This window comes from Mandrillus leucophaeus, unplaced genomic scaffold (assembly GCF_000951045.1).
Source record: "Mandrillus leucophaeus isolate KB7577 unplaced genomic scaffold, Mleu.le_1.0 Scaffold552, whole genome shotgun sequence".
NCBI lineage: Eukaryota > Metazoa > Chordata > Mammalia > Primates > Cercopithecidae > Mandrillus > Mandrillus leucophaeus.
In genome coordinates this window covers 1,174,023-1,181,572 of record NW_012105942.1, presented here as the reverse complement: position 1 = coordinate 1,181,572, position 7,550 = coordinate 1,174,023, and positions in this window count along the sequence as shown.

Sequence of the window (7,550 nt, the reverse complement as noted above, 5' to 3'; positions counted from 1 at the left end):
TCAGCTTCATCCTGTGACTTGCTCAAATGTCTTTATGTGATCCATAATATTGTAGAAAAACCTCAGATTCAAATGAAAGATATAGTGAGTGAGTGGGCTGCCTGAGTTTTGTTTTAATCACGCCTATTTTAACTATTTATTTGAAACATGGCAAGTTGAGAATAGTGGGACACTAAGGCACAGTTAAGCATCAGGAAATAGTTTCACGTGTTGCCCATTGCATTCTTGACAATTGGGATAAAACAGAAACAGCTGTGATTCCGAATGCCCTATAAATTTCAAATGTTGGTGTAGCACACTTTATGAGCTGATTTAATAAATAACCACCCGTATGTCTTTGGTGACTTGCTTTCCATTTTCTTTACAAAAATGCAGAATATTTGGGGCCCTTTCTTAATGCTAAATGAAAAGTTGTGTGCATTTGGCTCTGTAAAGCAAAGTAGCCTTGAGACATGGGCTCGCCTAGAAATTGACTCCATTTTTGTGGGAGAACGGGTGAAAAGGGCAGTTTCCTGTGTTGCTGCCAAAAGGTCTGAACAATTTGTAGTAGCTTGTGGCTAGAAAACAACTTCTGTGAGGCAAAAACAGCAACTCTAAACTGGCTCTGGGTATGTGTGAGAAAATACTCTTTTTTCTACTTGATTATTAGGCTTCATAGAAAATTTCTTTTACAAAGTGAATTTTTAATCTCAACTCCTTGAAAATGGTATTTTAGCTGATTTGGATAAAAGTCTGGGGAAATATATTTGGAGTTCGTGCTAGTGGGAAATAATGTGATACTTTAAAAAAAACAGTAGCGTTTGTATTTTGCTTTTATTATGGCCATGTGCTTGGTTGGTAATCCATGTTTTTCTCCTGCCTTAAGAGCGAAGTGAATTTTGGCATCTTAGGCATGTATTTTACAGGATTGGGTCTTATGTTTTTTTTTTCCTTCAGTTAACTGATTAAAAGTGTGTTTTCTTCGTAGTTCCACTTGGGCAATGTCTTCCATTTTGTAGTAAAAGCATGTTAACAAAATATTATGTATAACTACTGGTAATTGCCATTTATTAGTACTTATAGTGTGCCAGACACTGTGCTCATGTTCTTACATTGGTTACACCTTTTACTTGTCTGGATAGGGGAAATAGCTTAGAGAGGGTGTTATGTAGATAGAAGATGGTTGGAACCAGGATTTGGAGTCCTGTCTATGTGTTGCTAATTATTATTAATACAAAATAGTTACTATTACAGATGTTCATTTTGTAGAATCAAATCAGAGGATTTGTTACTATCACAGATGTTCATTTTGTAGAGTCAAATTAAAGAGGATTCTTGTAGAATGGGCTTGGATATATGGAATGAAGATGGAGTTGGTTTGACTTGGTTTTAATGTTTTCACTAAACTCTGTCTTTGTTGCACTTCCACCATACCTGAGCACCTGTGTACTTAATCATTTAATGTAATTTTGCGGTCTCAGCAGTTAGCATCACATACACACACTCATGTTTTTATTAAATGCTGCAGACTTTGCTTTGCTTTACTTTGTTGGACTTAATTTTGATTTTTTTTCCCTCTTCTGTTGGGGATATCTATTGGCTTTTTGTTAAAATGCAGGCAGTAGCCCAATAAGGCATAATCTTTTCCTTATCTCAATATTTTGTCCTATTCATCAACATCAGTTTCTTCTTCGTTGTATAGTTAATAAAGAGCCTGATGTTCATCATCTAGTATAGTGGTTCCCAGCCCAGGTGACGTTTCCTAGGGAACATTTTTTATTTCCATGACTTGAGGGTGTGCTAGTGGTATCTAGTGTGTGGCAGCCAGCCGTGCTGCTAAACATCCTACAGTTCACAGGGACAGCTTCTCACAATAAAATGTTGATAGTGTGGAGGTTGAGAAACCATGACTTAGCTAACACAGGGCCTAGGCTAAATCTAATCCATTAGAAGCTCTGACTTCATGAGATTTTTTTTCATAACAAAACAACTCAGTAGTAACTAGGGAAGCTCCCCCCGCCCCCATCCAGAGTCTCCCTCTGTTGCCCAGTCTGGAGTACAGTGGCTCGGTCTTGGCTCACTGCAGACTCTGCATCCTGGGTTAAAGTGATTCTCATGCCTCAGCCTCCCAAGTAGCTGGAACTACAGGCGTGTGCCACCATGCCCAGCTAATTTTTGTATTTTTAGTAGAGATGGGGTATTGCCATGTTGGCCAGGCTGGTCTCGAACTCTTGACCTCAGTTGAGCCACCTACCTTGGTCTCCCAAAGTGCTGGATTATAGGCTTGAGCCACTGTGCTTGACCTGGAAAGTTTTTCTCTTCTAGAGATGCAGGAAGAATATATCCATCTGCTTTCTCACCCCGTCCTAACTTAACACCCATTTACTGTACACTGGATTCTCTTTCACTTGCTTCCTATCTTCACCCCTACTTAGGGGAGGTCACACTTTAAACTGATATCTGCCATTCCATTAGCCACGATAGTTGACTGCCTTTTAAGAGTTGTACCTGAACTACCTTGGCTTGGGGTGGGAGAGAAGCCAAAGAATGAAAGGGATACCCACCAAAGATAAATTTCACTTAAGAGAGTTTCGGCTTGGATGAAGGTCCTAGTATGCCTCTCAGAATTATATTGAGTGCCAGAGAATGCAGTTGTGATTAAGACATAAGTTTGAAGTACATGTCTGTAGAGTCAAGTGTTGATTTGTAAATTGAAAGCCGAAATACGATGGTTACATGGAATTTTCAGAAGATCTTGAAAAGAAGAAACTTCTCAGTTAATATCTAAAAAATATCCACCTTGTTAGTAGAAAAATGGACTGATTTATTACCTTGAAGTTCTTGGGCCTACACTTTGTGATTTTGACTAAATTTGAAAAGTTGAAAAGAGCAACTTGTAATGGTCTTTTATGCTTGATGCCTTTGCAGGTCCTTGGGAATCTGTACCTCCTTTCTTCCCTTCATCCTTTATGAATGGCTTCCGTTTTATCCTACTTTATCTTCTGTTCTTATGCTGCTTTGCATATGGCTTTCTGTAGATAGTTCTCAGAATGGATTATAATTATGCACTTACTCCCTGTGTCCCTTACTGGGCTATGATGTCCTGGCACAGTGCTCATTACATCATAGCCAGATTCCTACATTTTGAGTGAATGAATGGTGGAGGAGAAGGAGAAGCATAAACATCTTAGCAGTCTTAACACTGAATAAGGGGAAATGGTTGGTAGGATGATGAAAAGTCAGGGTGCTGAGGAGGGCGTGAAGGTAGGAATTGTTGCCTTAGCTTGATCATCTTGGTGCTGTGCACGTTCCTTTTTGATGCTGGAGGTCTGGATGAGTAAGGCTAGGAGGCTGGCAGGCTAGCGTGTGGTCTTGGCTATATCTACAGGTCCAAGAGGTGTTTATGTTTTTCACCTGAGGGTCCTCCAAGCTGAAGAATGATCTGCCTATTTGCTGGTATATGGATTTAAACACTCAAGTCCGAGTATTTTTAAAAAATTGATTATTTCATTCTGGCCAGCTACAGTGGCTCATGCCTGTAATTCCAGCACTTTGGGAGGCTGAGGCGGGAGGATCACTTGAGGTCAGGAGTTCGAGACCAGCCTGGCCAATATGGTGAAACCCTGTCTCTACTAAAAATACAAAAATTAGCCGGGCATGGTGGCGTGTATCCATAATCCCAGCTACTTCGGAGGCTGAGACATGAGAATTACTTGAACCCAGGAGGCGGAGGTTGCAGTGGGCCGAGATTGAGCCACTGTACTCCAGCCTGGGCGACAGAGTGAAAGTACGTTTTGGAAAAAAAAATTAATTAATTCTTTATTTCTATCAGGAAGAAAGGGGTTTCAAAGCAATAGAAATGGCCCTTGATGTCCTGCAGTGATTGTAAAATGACAGCACTCTTGTAGCACCTGGAATTCTGGGCTGTGCTTCTTACAGTTTCTTTGGGCAGACATGCTTCCTTAGCCTTCACTTCTACTGGCCCTTGAATTTGAAGAAACACAGCTTCATTTTACTATGAGGTTTATATGCTTATGTGCATTAGTGTTACCATTAGTGACTTGGGTTAGAATAAATAGTAACTCTATAATGTACATGTTTTGGTTTTGTTGAATTACATGAAAGCATTTATTAGACACTTGAGTTCAATCTAGAGGTAATTGTGGGAAAAGCTGTTTCTTTCAGCGAAAGGCCCACTATCAGCGCATTGGTGCTTATTACTTATGGCCATGTCATTGGACTTGTCCCTGGCAAATTGAACATGTCTGATTGCACAGATGTTTGCATGGTTGAACAAATTATATTTGGACAATAAACTGTTATGCCTATCGGTGATTAGGGAGGCAGGACATAGTTGCATATGGACTACTTTGGTAAGAGAATTAAGAGAGAATATTACCAAACATTTTCATAAAAGGGGAGAAAACAAAAGCACTTTTTTGAGAGTAAATTTTCTTGTATTCTTTAATGGTTATGTGGCCTTAAACTTATTAATATTACTGGGGCAGATTTACCTTTTTTTCTAAATGACTAGTTTTTTTGGTGGGGGTGTGGGTAACAGTTTGTTAAACAGAATGTTAGATTTTTCCTATTGGAGGATAGCTGTAGTTGGATTGTGGCTGAGAACATGGGAACATCCAGTTACCAGTGTTACATCTTTTTAAGTCTATAATTTTTTTTGCTTTATGTACAGGTGTGAAATATGTACAGGTGTGAAATAAGTTTCTAAGAGCCTGGGAGTATGGATTGAGTAGGGAATTCTCATAGGATTTCTGAGGATTGCTAAGGGTCTGTGTATTAGTCTGTTCTCATGCTGCTATGAACAAATACCTGAGACTGGGTAATTTATAAGGAAAAGAAGTTTAATTGACTCACAGTTCCACATGGCTGGGGAAGCCTCAGGAAGCTTACAATCATGGTGGAAAGCAGCTCTTCACAGGGCAGCAGGAGAGTGAATGAGTGCCAACTGAAGGGGGAAGCGTCTTATAAAGCCATCAGATCTCGTGAGAACTCACTCACTATCACAAGAACAGCATGGGGTAACTGCCCCCATGATTCGCTTATCTCCATCTGGCCCGACCCTTGACTCATGGGGATTATTACAATTCAAGGTGAGATTAGAGTGGGGACATAGAGGCAAACCATATAATTCCAACCCGGTCCCTCCCAAATCTCATATCCTCACATTTCAAAACACAATCATGTCCTTCCAACAATCCCCCAAAGTCTTAACTCATTCCAGCATTAATTTAGAAGTCCAAGTCCAAAGTCTTATCTGAGACAAGGCAAGTCCCTTCAGCCTATGAGCCTGTAAAATCAAAAGCAAGTTAGTTACTCCTAGATAAAATGGGAGTACAGGCATTTGATATTTACCATTCCAAAGGGAGAAATTGGCCAAAACAAAGGGGCTACAGGCCCCACACAAGTCTAAAATCCAATAGGGCAGTAATTAAACCTTAAAGTTCCAAAATGATACCCTTTGACTCCATGTCTCACATCCAGTCATGCTGATACAAGAGGTGGACTCCCATGGCCTTGGGCAGCTCTGCCCCTGTGGCTTTGCAGGGTACAGCGCCACTCCTGGCTGCTTTAATGGGCTTGCATTGAGTGTCTATGGCTTTTCCAGGCACACGGTGCAAGCTGTTGGTGAATCTACCATTCTGGGTCTGGAGGACAGTGGCCGTCTTCTCACAGCTCCACCAAGCAGTGCCCCATTGGGGACTCTGTGTGGGGCTCTAACCTTATATTTCGCTTCCACACTGCCCTAGCAGAGGTTCTTTCTGAGGGCTCCACTCCTGCAGCAAACTTCTGCCTAGACATCCAGCTGTTTCCATACATCCTCTGAAAGCTAGGTGGAAGTTCCCAAACCTCAGTTTTCAACTTCTGCATACCCACAAGGTCAACACCATGTGGATGCCACCAAGGCTTGAGGCTTACACCTCTGAAACAATGGCCTGAGCTGTACCTTGGCCCCTTTTAGCCACCACAGCTGGAGCTGAAGCAGCTGGGATGTAGGGCACATATCCAGAGGCTGCACAGAGCAGCAGGCCCTGGGCCTAGCCCACAAAACCATTTTTTCCCTCCTGGGCTTCTGGGCCTGTGATGGGAAGCGGCTGTTGTGAAGGTCTCTGACATATCCTGGAGACATTTTTCCCATTGTCTTGGGATTAACATTTGGCTCCTTGTTACTCATGCATATTTCTGCAGCCAGTTTGTATTTCACCCCAGAAAATTGGTGTTTCTTTTTTATTGCATTGTCAGGCTGCAAATTTTCCAAACTTTTATGCTCTGCTTCTGTTTTAAACATAAATTCAAATTTTAAACCATCTCTTTGTGAACACATAAAACTGAATACTTTCAGAATAATCCAGGTCACATCTTGAATGCTTTGCTGCCTGGAAATTTCTTCCATCAGATACCCTAAATTGTCTCTCTTAAGTTCAAAGTTCCACAGATCTCAAGGGCAGGGGCAAAATGTCACCAGTCTCTTTGCTAAAGCATAGCAAGAGTGACCTTTACTCCAGTTCCCAACAAGTTCCTCATCTCTGTCTAAGACCACCTCAGCTTGGACTTCATTGCCCATATTAGTATCAGCATTTTGGTCTAAGCCATTCAACAAGTCTCTAGGAGGTTCCAAACTTTCCCACATTTTCCTGTCTTCTTCTGAGTTCTCCTAACTGTTCCAACCTCTGCCTGTTACCCATTTCCAAAGTTGCTTCCACATTTTTGGGTATCTTTACAGCAGCACCTCACTCCTGGTACCAACTTACTGTATTAGTCCGTTTTCATGCCGCTATAAAGAAATGCCCGAGACTGGGTAATTTTTAAAGGAAAGAAGTTTAATTGACTCACAGTTCCACTTGCCTGGGGAGGCCTCAGGAAATAAAGTTATGGTGGAAGACACCTCTTCACAGGGCGGCAGGAGAGAGAATGAGTGCTGAGTGAAGGGGGAAGCCCCTTATAAAACTGTCATATCTTGTGAGAACTCACTATCGCGAGAATAGCATGGGGGAAACTGCCCACCTGGTCCTGCCCTTGACACACAGGAATTATTACAATTCAAGGTGAGATCTGAGTGGGGACACAGAGCCAAACCGTATCAGTCTGCTTAAAGTTTGTGGCTGTGAGTTTATATTGAGAAACGTTATTGTGGCTATTTTCATTTTGGCTGCTTGGGTGCACATCTGAGGTAAGGCCAAGTTAAATGTAACCATAAAGAGGGCGAGTGTGCTGGAGGTAGGGCGGGGCAAAGGAGTTAAGATGTGATTGGGTCCCATGGGATCCAAGCTGCTTAAGGAAGGGAGTGAAGATTGGGACACTGGGAAGGTGATATGGGCATAGGATCCTCAGCGTTACAGAATTGTTGGAGAAGAGAGATTGAGCTGGAAAGATAGATATTCAGAGGTTGGGGTGCATGAAATGAGATAATTATATAGAGTAATAAGTCTAGGGCAGGATTTTTCAAAACTTAATATTAGAGAGCATTTTAAAAATATGCTGAAAATCTAACTCCTATGGAACTTTTAATGAATCTTTTTTTTTTTTTTTTTTTTGAGATAGAGTCTCACTCT